Source organism: Chinchilla lanigera, unplaced genomic scaffold (assembly GCF_000276665.1).
Source record: "Chinchilla lanigera isolate Chin_1 unplaced genomic scaffold, ChiLan1.0 scaffold00027, whole genome shotgun sequence".
NCBI classification, from domain to species: Eukaryota; Metazoa; Chordata; class Mammalia; order Rodentia; family Chinchillidae; genus Chinchilla; species Chinchilla lanigera.
Window position 1 is genome coordinate 21,018,188 of NW_004955428.1, and position 14,110 is coordinate 21,032,297.

The following is a 14,110-nucleotide window of genomic DNA, read 5'->3' on the forward strand; positions in this document are numbered from 1 at the left end:
AAAAAGAAAAGAAAAAATAAAAAGAAAGAAAAACAAGCACAAACTTCTAAAAAGCAGCTTACACTTATTTAAAATTGCAAACCACCATAATCTCCACATTTCCAATTCCCTTTATCTTGCTCTATATTTTTCTTTTTGATTTGGCACTCCTGACCTTCTGATACACAACTCACTTACTGTGTTTCTTGTTTACTGCCTCTCCTCAGTCCTCGTAGAATATAAAGCAAATCCCAAGCATCTAGAACAGTACACAACACGAAGGAATCATGAAATATTTATTGAATGCAGCTCAGAAAATAAGATGAAATTTCAAACAACAAACTCTCTGGAAAACAGAAATCCTAACAAAGATGACCAAAGGCACTACAGCTACAGGACAATTTCCACCCTCTATCGGCTAGGTCATTGTCTGTACTGCAGTGATAAGGCAGTACGTAGCGTTTTATCACGCCTGTTAGGCAGCACATACAGGAGGAGAATGCTGTGTGATTCCAACAACCTGTCCTCCTAAGTATGGAATGGCCATCAGGAAAGGGGCAAAAATTTACTATTCAGGCTGGGGAGTTTAGAAGAAGCCAAAGCATAAAGTAGCAGATGAGCAAAGAATGGCCAGGTGGATTATTAAAGACAACAGAATCCATGTTCTGAATTTCATGATTCCCATAACTATTTACCCTCCCCTGGTAAAGTTGCCAGCAACATAACACACCTCTCAACCACTCAGTTATCAAAAGCACATCACCTACAATCCTAATCTAGTAACAAAGGTTCACAGGGTTACTTGGAGAATCATAAACTATGTTTAAAATACCCAAAATTCATACCCCAAACAAATGCAAGCCAATTATGGCATTATTTTTAATGCAGAACGTAACAACTTTACATATAATTTTATAATATAATTTTAACAATATAAACAAAATACGAAAAAGTAAGTTATATTACATCTCATTTTACTATCTTTCTCTATTTCCTTACAGAGTCAGGAAATTTTGACTCAGGAAAATCTCTATTTTCCTTACAGAGCTTTAATTCAAATTAATGAGATCTGGGGCTGGAGATTTAGCTCAGCGGCACAGCGCATGCCTGGCAAGAGCAAGGTTTTGAGTTCCATTCCTGGTACCGGAAGAAAAACAAAAACAAAAAAACATTTAGAACCCAAATTAATGAGATCAGATAAATTTTACAAAGAAGTGTTAATTTCTTAATTTTAAAACCTGTAAATTGTTCTTAGTAGACAAGAAGCCATTTTGTTTATGAAGTTATCTTACTTGTAAGATACCATATGAAAAAATTTTATTTACACAATGAATGTTTAGGAAATCTTCACTTTATAAGTGGGTTCACCACAGTATTGTACTTATTTTAAACATTCATTATTTTACAAAATCTTTGAACTATGGAAGAGGAAGAGAGATCGAGTTAAAATGTAACATACTGATACATCAGAAAGAGAAAAAATTCTCAACAGCAATGCAAGCTAAGAGATTCTATACAGAAAAATTTAACCTGTGTATAACTTTAAAAAACAGCTATGAACCTCCTTAATGACAATTTTAATTTATACAATAACATAATGATATATGTAGCCATAAAAAAAAATGAGGGCACCCAAAATGCTCCTTGATTTTGCTCATACCTCTGGTCTCTGAGAATGCACTTCCTCTGGTTGGCTATCCCCTTGTCTATCTGCCCAGTATTCATCTCACAGGTCTTAAGATGACAATTCACATATCATTACCAGATTCCCTAAGGTTTTCTGTCTTTACAGCAACATGGTACTGCATACAATAAACATAGTACTATATAATTCTCTAACAAAGGAATACACAAAATAGTGATAACAAGGATAAAGTAAATACTGTCCTTTCCTAGATCAGAATATACCTTAAGGTGTGGCATGAGTAACTGAAAAATTCAAAGGGAATGAGACAAAAAGGGAAATAGAATCTTGATATAAATAATAAAGAAAAAAAGACTTTCACCTTTGTAAACTCTGCAGTTGGAGGAGGTGAGAATAGCCAGACTTGAGACTTAAAAGAGGAAAAATTCTTTCTCAGGACTACTTGACCATGGTATTATTTTTTTTTTTTTTTTTTTGACCATGGTATTATTAAAGTTTGAATCTGTAGGGCCTAGCACACAATAGCAGGTCAATAAATGTTTACTAGACAAATTTGCTAGCTTAGAAAAGCACAAAATGTAAGGGAAAAACTTCTAGAACAATACTTCTTCAAATCCTTAAAGTATTTACAAAATACCACAACACCTCAGATAACTAATCTTGTTAATTAATACAGCTAAGAGTGAGATAAGACTTCTGTTGCATAGATTTTTACTTCAGGCCCAGATATAGATCAGTGGCACAAGCACCTGCCTGGCAAGAACAAGGTCCTGAGTTCGATTCCTGGTACAATAAATAAATAAATAAGTAAACAAACAAACTTTTACTTCATGCTGAATTACAAATATGAATAGACCAAACTATTTTTCTGAAGCCCCATGTAAAACAAAAATTTTTTAACCAGATACAATGACTTGAAGTGTTCTTGTTTTCATGTGTAGACACTTCTGGTGGCCTAATAAAGCCTCTTCTAAATTATGTTTCTAACCGCATAAAATTAAATGAAAAACACAGGAAAAATCGTAACATCACACAGAAAACCAATTATATTAGAAGTGAATTCTCACCAAGATCACATTTCTAAGCATGGTCCTTAACTTTAAGAACTGATAAGAGGATATAAATTAACTTGGAAAAGCTCAATACAAATATTTTTGCCTGAATAGTCTATATACGTAGTATCAATTGTAATTCTATCAATAAAACAATTATAATTTGCTAAAGTTAGGATATTATACAAAGTTTAAAGTTTAAATAACCTTCAAAACTTTGTGCCAGAGAAAGCTGCATTTATTTCCTGTTCCTATTATGGGCATACATGGTAGCCAAATTTTCTCAATTTCACCATTACACAACTAATAACACAATAAGGCTATATTTGTATCACCACCAATTCGTACCTAGCTTTTCAAAGATTAGACAAATTAGTATACTTCCTTCAAATAAGGGTCATGAAGGAGAGCTTCATACCTGGCACACTGCTTTCAAAATAAGCTGACTTTCTGTAGGTTGTCATTAAGGTCTACAATTAAGTAACTCCTTAGAGTTGAAGTTGTCAAGTAACAAGATCTGCCAGGAGTTTTAGTAACTAAATGTCTTTCCAGGACAGTCTAATCCACCACTTTACAGAGCTCAAAAATATTTTTGGAAAATTATAGGGTAAATTAATGTTTTCTCTAGCCCAGAAGGTGAGCTCCAAAAAGCTCCAAAAGGGAAAATCACTCTCATTTTGACTAACGGTGTACGTCACCTCAAAATAGACAAACATTTCCATGTTTTAACTTTGTTTCAGTAAAACAAAATTCTAAGCCATCTGGTATTAAAATTGCATTTCTTGACTTGATACATTGTAACAAATACTTACTGGACACTAACCAATATGAAAGACCTTGACTTGTACTACATACTTAAGTCAGGAAAATACTGTGACTTTTCTTAAGTAAAAGAATAAACCAGGTAGAAAAGTGTATCATACCCAAGAAAAGCTATCTTTTTAAAAAGTAACTTTGGATAGTTTAGAAAAAATAATAGTAATGAAGTGATCACTGTGTCAAGTTCCATGTGTTGTATACAAACTACAATTTTACAAATATTTAAAAATTTATAGGAGAAGAGAAAGGCATGTTCTAGGTCTTTTTTTTACACTGTAGAAAAAAACCACACAACTACCGGTTCGTCTCACTTATAAACAACTTTAAAGAAATCACTTTCACAGTTTATAACCAGCAATCACAAACCTACACAAATTGTCCAAAGGAGCTCACTGCAAAACCCTCTATAATATAAAACAAAAACCTTGTGTTTCAGACTATAATTCCTTTCTACAGTACATCTGTCTATTTGGAATTCTTATGATAACAACGGATCATACATTACTTTTATAGAATAAGTTTTGTTCACTTTGTTCTTTTAAAATTTCTCTTCAGGAAGATGAAGGATCTTTGCCTCCTAGACCATTATCATGGAACACAGAACAAAAATAAAAGTAACGAGTAAGTATCAATTTAATCCAAAGTTCATTTGTATCAGAATCTTATGTTAGGACTTGCTACTCCTTTTCAGTACTGAAAATTACATAGCCTTTTCTTTTAAAAACGAACTAAAAGCGAGTAAGATCTTAGTTACGAAGAACTTCCCAAATGTACAGTTAAACATACCCCCAACGTGGCCTTGAGTAAGAAAACATTTGGAAAACTTTGTTGCCTAACAGATGAAGCCTTGCGGTACATTTCGCGAGCCTTAATCAGACTCCGTATTGATAAAGAAAGAAAACCTTGTAGCGGGATAACAAAACCTCAGCACCGGCTCAGATTGCAGGCTGAGAAACGCTCCCAGTCACACCTGTGCAAGCACTTCCTGTTCGCCGAGGCGGTGGAGAAGCAGTTAGTAAATGCCCCGCAAGCCCCGGGTTAGAAGCTAAATATTAACTTTGCACCTCTACCACCCCTGGAAAACGACCCACTCTCAAATTCTCACGAAGCCAGTCCACGCCCCTCTCCAAGGAGAGAACAGAACCGTCCCGGGTCCTTCCAGGAGCTGTGCTCGGGGGCGGCGGTGCGGCTGGCCCGACCGGCAAGCCGGTGCCTGGCGGCGCAGCTGGACCGCGGGTTCCGCCGCTCGCCGCCCCAACCCCGCGCACCCCCGCGACCCCGGGCTCTGCGTCCCCCGCGGGAGTCCGTCCCGTCCCGTCAGTCCCGGGCAGACCAGCGCGCAGGGCCGGACCCGGGAGCCGGGCGCCGCAGCGCGGAGCCTCCGGAGGGAGCCGAGGCTGGGCGGAGAGCGCCCGGTCGGGCCCGGGAGGGTCGCGGGTCCTCGGATCTCCGTCCCGATCCTAGTTTCGGGGACCTACCGTGAGCTCTCCTCTGCCAGCGCCGAGAGCGTGCGATCCAGGTAGGGAAATGCGGGCCTTCCACTCCCACAGAGCTGCCTCGCGCTGGGCCGGCTCCGCCTCACGCCTCCACCGGACTGACACACCACCACCGCCGCCACGCCGAGGCTCACCGGGAACTGGAGCGACCGCGGAAGAGCTGCGCGCCCAGAGTCCGACCCCGCGCCCCGAGCATGCGCACACGCCCAGCTCGGAGGGGCCGGTCGGGCCACTGACACCTGCGATCAACAGGTCCAGGGAGCCCCGCCCCCTATGCGCCCCGCCCTCTAGATGGCTCCGCCCCCGCTCTCACCGCGCTGGCCCCGCCCCCGCACGCGAATTCCGGCTTTTCGGACCTGCAGATGTCTATTCCCGCGGGGGTTCGTGAGGCGCCAGATCCCGCGAGAGCAGGAGCTAGCATCTCCCTGTCAGTCAACCCGGCGCCTAGCGGGAGCTCAGTCTGCGGTCCCGGGGCTGCTTGAGACTGCCCTGAGCTGTGACTCGAATTAGGGGTAGTTCCCAACTGGACGTGATTGTTGCGGTGCTGTCGGCCGTCTGCGGCACTTTCTAAGCTCGGGAATGCGGATCCACCGAGGAGTAAGTGTAGGTTAGGTGCTGTCGCTTGAGAAAAAACGGTCCCGGGTGTCACCAGGCCCCTCCCGCCCACAGCGCCCGAGCTTCCCGAGTGGCGACCGTGCGGCTCCGAGCTGTGCTGCATCGACCCCGCCCGGGCCTTCCTGACCTGTAATGAAATGAAGCTTTAAGCACACTGATCCGGTGCGCGGTTAATTGTCAGAAAAACGCGGCTGCCTCTTGTCCGTGCTTTCCACCGCGTTTTAAATTACAAGCAGCTGCTGAGACTTGAGCTAAGCTTTGTTTTAAAAATAATTTGAAAAAAGTATCTTAGGAATTGTGATAAAGGAAACTTGTCGCTGGCATTGCTAGCAAGGTCTTTTTTTATTTTAAGAAATAAAAGAAGGAAAACATATTAACAAACAGACATCCATTTACAAAATAGCGTAAGAACAATACAAGCAATACTGAATTACAGACAAAGTTGTAGGAAATTAACCATGGTTGTTGTATTACTTATTGATATCTTCAAAGTGGTTTCTCAAGAAAACAGAGACATGCAAGAATGATCAAACAAGTAATTAACTGTTCCTTTCAGTAGAGCAATAGAAGTCAGTAGTACAACTATGTTCGCTATCCTGTATATACATACATACATAATTTCCCCTTCTTTCCCTTTTCTTTTCCCACATACCAGTTACCCTTTACCCTTGAGCATTTTCCTTTCATTTCACAATGTCCATCATAGCTTCTAGTTTTTATTCAGTCTTTCAAGTTCCTACACTAGTGAGACAATACGATTCTCACACATGCAGGTCTGATTTATTTCACTTCGGAGTATGGTCTCTAGTTGTGACCATTTACCTGTAAAAGCCTCAAGTTTATCTTTCTTTATAGCTGAGTAATACTCCATTATATAAAAGTACCACAATTTTTTTATCCAATCCTCAGTGGATGGACATTTGGGTTAGCAAAGTCTTTCAAAATTAAAGTGTGGGAACTCGTTACAAAACTGGTGCACATAGAAGATAACTGATCACAGATATGGATTTAGATAAGCTCATAGGAACGCTAAAAGTATCTGAAAAAATAGAGTGAAAAAAACGCAAGTTGCTTGGAAGCAAATTCAAGTACGTAGATGTGCTTGGACTGAGTCAGAATTTACTACCTTTCCTATGTTGAATTAGATACTGAAGAAAATGAAGGGGCTGGGGATATAGCTCTGTAGCACAGCGCCTGCCTGGCAAGCGTAAGGTCATGAATTCAATTCCCAGTACAAAAAAAAAAAAAAAAAAGAAAAGAAAGAAAAAAAGAAATGAAACTATAGCTCCTGTCCATAAGATCAAAAAGAAAGAAAGAAAGAAACCTATGGAAGGGAGAGGGGAAAACCCTACATTTCTTTAAATAATGGGAACATCACTAACTCTTCCTCTTGTTTTCTCCTGGTTTTACAACCACCTCTGTGATGCACTTTGTTTTTTCTGTTTGTGCCCTCTATTTCCCACCACTTTGTTTTCTTTTGTTTTCAATGTAATTCAGTACATCTTGAGCAGCCTCTTTCCCATTGAAGATTTAGCCCATGAGGCATCCTGTGCACAAGGACTCCCAGATATATATCTTCAGATCAGACCCTTAATGCAATATCTGTGTTTAGATTTCGTACAGATGCATTAAATCTTCTATCCCAGGCTTCTTTGCCAAAATTTATTCCTGATGCCATTTCTCGCCCCACCCCACCTTCTACCTAGGCCATTTCCATTTCCTATTTTAAATAGTGCCCCTCACTAGCCCAGACTCAGAAATCCAAGGGTATCTGTTACTTTTCCTTCATCTCCTCTATTCTAATATCAAGTTTTATTGACTAGTTTCCCTGCATATTTCTCAATCCACCCCTCTGTTTAATCTCCACTTTTACTGTTTCAGTTCTTCGGGTCCTCATCTGTTCTGACTCATCTCCCTTGGATTATTGTAACGTCTACGTGTGCTCCAGTTATTTCCCATTTCAGTCCAACCTCCATTCTATTTAATAATTTCTTTAATGTGAAAATGTGATCCTGAACAACTTTTTCAGAAATTCCTTGTCACCTGGAGGGCCCTTCATGATTTGGGTGGAGATGATTAATCCCTTCACCCCATTATTCCCCATTTACTCCACACCAGCCATTCTAAACTTGCTTTTCTGTGTTAGTAGTTATACTCAAGATCCATCAGGTATCAAGTGAGTATGTACCTCCTCTGTGGATCATTTTATAACTTCAGCTTAGTCCTTCCTTCAGCTTTTGGGGACTTACTTCTATTATAAAAATTATTTCATACTAATTTCTCTCTGTAACTGGCAGAGCAACTGCCATTTTCACCCTTGAGGAATAATATAAACTGTGGATAATAAAGACTCTGACTAGCTCCCTTCCTCATTTAGAGATTACAGAAAAACACACTCTGTTGTAACCTGCTCAAAAATTTGATTAAATCTTGACTGTATACTTTTTAAATCATAATTTCAAAGTTTCTACTAGATCTGAGTATACCTAAGCACTGACCTTTAAATGATAGCATTGTAATTGGCCCCAGTTTAAGGATCAAAAAGGCTGCATCTGAAGCAAATAGGTTTAAGGAGGTGAGGGAGTTCATACTGGCAAAGAGATCCTAAAAGGGAATTGGCTTAGACTACCAAAGAACGTCCCAACATACACACGAGTAGCACGTGTATGTCCTCTGAGTGTTATTTTGGATTGTTTTCAACTCGGACTTTGGGAAATGTGTATCCTGTGGCTAAATTCACCCTAACACTGATGACTGGTAGGAGTAGCAACATTTGGTCCTGAGGAGCTATGAGCCAATACTTTCATGAACTAATCAGCTGCCAAAGGCGTGGCAAACCATGACTGAACTGGGTGGGGCAGACTAAAATAGGAACACAGAGAGATAATAGTCAAAAGACTGACTCAGGATTAGATACTGAACAAAGTCCTTTCTTCCTGAATGTATTATTGAGGAGGATTGAACAGACTAATTCCTTACTAAACTATAGAAAGCAGCTACCATAGTACTTTTTATTGTTCTAGGGCATAGCCCAGTGCCTGACACCAAGGTTTTAAAAAATACATATCTACTGGATGGAATGAAACATTTGGCAATTTTACTGTTTTTTTTTTTTTAAGAATAGAAACATCTGTGTGGGCCAAAATTGTTGGAGAGGGGTCTGTGGAAGATCACATTTGAGCTTCGACTTCAAAGATTCATAGCAGATGTAGTTGAAGGCACTGAGAAGGAAATGTAACTATTAAAAGAGAAAAGTCCTAGAGACAGAAATGAACAAGGCCAGTGCAGTGCTGAAATGGGAAGTTTTGTGGTGGTCTTGAACAGCATGATTAGTTTAGAGTAAGATATCAAGGATTATAGAGGAAATTATAGTGAGGCAAGAAGAGAAATCAGCCTGTGACTCAGAGATGAGCTACTACAAAAATCTAGTCAGGATCAATCACTTCCTTCTTGAAGTAGTCCTCAATTATTGTGACATCATCCTCTCATTGGCTGTTCCTCCTGTGTTGCCTGCTCCTTCTCAGTCTGCATTTCTTTCATCCTTTTCAGTCCTACATGATGATGTGTCTTAGTGTATGATCCTGAGACCTCATTCACCCTCAAGGTGAATCTTTGAGACAGTGTCCTGCTAAATCACTGAAGCTTATCTCATATCTGCTATCCTCCTGCCTACCTTCTGAAGTAGCTGAGATTATAGGTATTCACCACCATACCTTCCTGAAAGCTGTCTATTAAAGTGTAAACACGTCTCTCCCCAACTTAAAATTGCTCAGTGACTTACCATTTATACAAGATAAAATCCAAAATTTTTGTCAGGGTCTACAGACACTTGAGTGATCTCTTCTCACTACCTGTCTTAGTTATTTTTCTCTTGCTACTGAGACAAAATACCCAACACCAAAAATTAAGGAAGGAAAAGTTTATTTAGCTCACAGTTTGTGGAGGTTTCAGTCAGATCCAAGGCAGGGTGGCATGACACAGGTGCAACAGTTCAAGGTGGCAGAAGACAGCAGAAGCAACATAAGCCAAAGGGACAAAGCAAGCCTCTTTTCCTCCCTTATATTGTATACAGGCTACCTGCCCAAAAGTGGCCCTTTACACCCATGCGTCTCCATGCCCTTCTTTTGCACAGGCTGAGGATGTTTACAAAGTGAGAACCCTGAGTCCCTGCTAAGTCACTTAGTTATGCTTCTAAACTTCTCAAATTGATGCAATGTATCAACCATTACCCTACCTCAGCAGCAGCATCCTATTCAGTACTGTGATGATTTATTTCCTATGTTTAGAAGAGTAGTACTAAGGGGAAGTAAGTTTATCTCCTGTAGGATGTGGCTGGAAACAGATTTTGGCTGTTATAGTTCGGAGCAAGGATGATGCTAAACATCCTACAATGGAGATGATAGCCTCCTCACACCAAGAAATTGTGCAACCCCAGTATCAGCGGTGCCAACATCAAAAATCCCTGGTTTAGAGCACTGTTCCTCTGTGTTTCTAATGATTGGTTTCTTTTCATTCTCTCTAGCTCAGTTTTAACTTCCCCTAAGAAGGGCCATCCTCGATCTAGAATTCTGCTAGTCTCTGTTACAGTGTCCTGTATATTCACCTCATTATTTGTCTTAAACTACATTATTTGTCTTATTTATTTGCTTACTTGTTTATTGCCTTTTTCATTATCTGGGAAGAAAGTCCCATGAAGGGCTTGTTTCTCTTTATCATTGTTCTGTCTAACACATGATCGGTGAAGTCTGCCCCAGGGGCACAGAGTAAGCATCATTAAATTTTTCAACATTTGAATTAGTATCTATGATAGATCACTAAATGCAAGCTTGACCATACCACTTTTTTTTAACTGTTTTTCTTCTCTGTATAATTAATACGTACAGTTAATACAACAGCAGGGTGAGAACACATAGAAAGCAGTCATCATGGCCAGCAGTGTGCTGTGGCAGGCTGTTGGTGTACAGTCAGTACCCAAATGCACTTCATGCATACCCTTTCATATGGGGCTCCTAGCTTCTCAGCTTCTCATAATACAAACCACAAGTAGTTTTGTAATGGCAGAAATTCCCCTGGCACAAATCGGGCTGTATTCCACAAGAAACCCAAGTCTACTGAGAACAAAACCAGAGTTTAATTTGGGGCTAGCCACCCTCACTTCCCTTGCCAATCTGGAAGCGGGCAATGGCTAACTTTGTTTCACCTTATATACATTTTGGTTTCCATTGGCAACAGATTGGAATGTTACATTCGCTGACCCCAGTGGGCATATGGTGTTTCTCTCAGCCTGTTGGACCCCAGGTCAGTTGCAGGTCGCATGTCTAACCATGATAGATGTTTCCCCCATTATATTCCATTTGTCTCCTTGTTTACAACCTATGCATTCCTTTAGGGTTACAATGTTTACCTAGGGCCAGGAGATGGAACTGCCCAGGCAGGGTCACAGAGGGTTAGCTAGTCCTAGGCACCCCCTTATCTTGGGGAGACATTCCTGGGCAGTGTTGATGTGGGGAATTAGCTCTTACACTGTCCCGGGAGGCTTCCCAAGGCACCATGTAGGCTTTTACCAAAACTATTTTATCTAAAATAATATGCTAAGATTCATTGCCCCCTACAGTTTCTGGTTTGCTACTTTGCAACCAAATTAACTATAGAGTGATACAAATTGGGCAAGAAAGAAGAAAGAAGGAATAGTGCCAAAAATGTACCTAAAAGTATGATAAAATTGCAATATTTGTTGATTAAGTGATCTCCTAGAAAGCTAAAAAGCCTAATATTTTAAGGTATACACCTAAAAATGTTATTTGAAAAATATATTTTCATATATTTGTTGAATATTTATTTATTTTAGATCCTTCAACTGAGAAAATATTTACTGTCAACACATATTGTTTTGTATTTTCCTGGGTTTAGTACAGGATCAACACCACTTACCCATAGGAAAGGCATGATCTTGAGTGTACTATTACACCTTTTTTGGATGGGAGTGATTGATGTATGGGTGATTTGGGTTAATCCACATTATTTTTCTAGAAGTTTTCATATAGAACCTTGCAAGAAATAGCGCTTTCACTTCTGTGATTGCAAAGCACTAAAGATATGAGCTCAGAGATACTCATAATATGTCTTGCCATTTGGAGTAGCTGGATTAAGTAAACAAGACAGTTGTGGCATTTAGGATGGAGAGTTAACTTGACTGACTTTGAGATTTGCCTGAGGGATTCATAGAGCACAGTTCTAGGTATATCTGGGTAGGTCATGGAGGTATGGCACTAAAGTCTGGTCTACTTTTCTGGCACTGTTCTCATGCTCTGCTTTCTAGATCAAGAACTATGTACCTTTGTTGTGCCACATCCTTCTGCAGTGATGTTTCTGCTTTGCAGCCAACTTACCATAGAGTGAAGCCTCTGAAGTCATAAGCCAAATTAAACTTTTCATTTAAATTGTGTCAGATATTTGGTCTCAGTGATGAGAAAGTTGACTAATACAGAAAGTTGGTAACAGAGATGTGGGGCTATTTCTGTGATTGTACCTCACCTTGTGGTTTAAAAGCCTTTGGACCTTTTTTAAGGGAGGAATTTGGGAAGGTTGAAAATACCAGCTAGAGAAGTATTAGAATGCAGTAAGTAGGGCTTGCTGGTGAGTCTGGTCAGAAGTCAGAAGAACAGAATGCTGATAAGAATGCTGACAGTGGAAGCCAGGCTCAGGACATTTCAGTTGGGTACAGGCCTCCACTGGCATTTGGACTACAGACCATGTGTGTTATACTGTGGGCAAAAATTTGTCTACATTTTTTCCCTTGTTTTGAGATTTCTGGGAGGCTAAAATGATTGGTGGTAGACTTATTTACCTGATGGGAAAAAAAAATCAGTGCAGTACAGCATTCAAGCTGTGGTGTGGGTACTGCTGTTTGCTTTTATGCAGGTGTATAGTAAGAACTGAGGGCAAAAAGTATAGCAGAAAAAAAAATAGAAAAACTTAAATACTGGCTTATAAGGAACTGAGTCAAAGGAGATATGGCTGCTGAAGAGATTACTGTCATTAAAAATGCATGTTTGTCTTGCCTGATTTCAGTTTTGCTTTGGTCAGATTATTTTCTATTCCCTTATTCCTCCCTTTGGAGTGGGAATGTTTAACCTGTACTATTGGATATTAGGAATATGTAACATTTTTTCTTTTATAATAGTTTCCTGTGGGGAGCAGCTAAAACTGGAAATTGATCACAGGTTCGGGAGTGAGGCAGGGCCCATCCAAAAACAAAGAGCACCCAAGACAAGCCATGTAAACAAGCTGCTCCAGTCCAAAAAGAAAAATCATTATGCACCCCATCCCCACAATCCAAGAACAAGTTGCTAGGCAAAGGGGTGTCACATAACACCAACCTGCCAAATGTATAAATAAACACACTGTGGTGATTGAGCAGTTCCTTTTCCTCCCATCTGGAGAGAGGGCTCCACCTGACCTCAGCTTTCTGTATATTGTCTCTTACCTTTATTTCTCCATCTTCTCGCTGTTCTTCCCCCCCAGGAACTTCAAGAACTGCACTGAACATGGCATACTGTTGCCTGAACAGGGACCAGGGTAAGAAGAAATAGTGGGTGAGCGGACACTTCTGATTGTGTGCACCAAAGGGGGAGAAGTGCATTGATAGTGTTAATATTAATCACAAAAGTGTATTGATATTGATATCATCAAGTGTAAAACTTGGGGCAAGAGAAAAACTAGCTCACTAGAGCCAAAGAGAAAAACTGGCTCACGAGAAACAAAAGGGAGCAAGGCATATTGATTTTATCAGGTGTTAAACATGGAGCAGAGTCTCAAGAACCACAAATGTATATGGAACTGCTTGTTGTATTCTTAATTTCTGTATTTACTTTACTTCTATGGATTTGCATTAGGGAGTGCTTTAATGGTCGTAAGTTTGTTGGGATGAACACAAAGGATTTAGCTTGGAGCACTATTTTAATATCAAGTCCTGTGTGGAAAAAAGATGGTGGAATAACAGCCACCCCAATAACCTTAACTGAGCCAAAGTGGCAGTTCTCACCTTTTCAGCTCAGAGAAATTTTGCTGCATCACAAGTTGGAACTTCTGCCTTCAGGGAGTAAAGCCATTTTCTCTCTCTCCCTTCCAGTTGGCATTAAAAGAGGCCAGGTGGGTGGGAGAGTCCATAGAGAGTTTTCATCATGTCTACCCTGTTACTGAAGTTCAAGTTCCCAATAATCCAGAACAAGTTATACATCTTCATGAAGCTGTACCATTTAAGACCTTAAAAGAATTAATACAAGCTACCATTACCTATGACCCTATGACCTCTTTTACCTTAGGTTTAATAGAATTTATGAGACAACAGATTATGGCCCCAAGTGATTTGAAAGAAGTAGCTAAAGCGTGTTTAAGTCTGGGAAATTATTTGTTATGGAAAGGAAGTTTTTCTGTATTGTGCACAGATCAGGCTACTCACAATGTCACTCACAACATAGTCATTAAAAAGACATGTTAACTGG

General features: G+C 40.1%; 1 protein-coding gene across 2 annotated transcripts in view; it reads right to left on the reverse strand.

Annotated features, from left to right (window-relative positions):
• The window catches only part of Usp53 (ubiquitin specific peptidase 53), a 65,574-nt gene extending 60,381 nt beyond the window's left edge, over nt 1–5,193 (reverse strand). The window contains exons 1-2 of one of the 2 annotated variants that reach the window (XM_013515270.1): nt 4,974–5,193; nt 178–238 (exon numbers count right to left, since the gene is read on the reverse strand). The gene's annotated coding sequence lies outside the window, so the exon portion shown is untranslated. The remainder of the gene's footprint in view (nt 1–177; nt 239–4,973) is intronic. The other variant, XM_013515269.1, reaches the window with a different exon arrangement.
• Between the last annotated feature and the right edge of the window lie 8,917 nt (nt 5,194–14,110).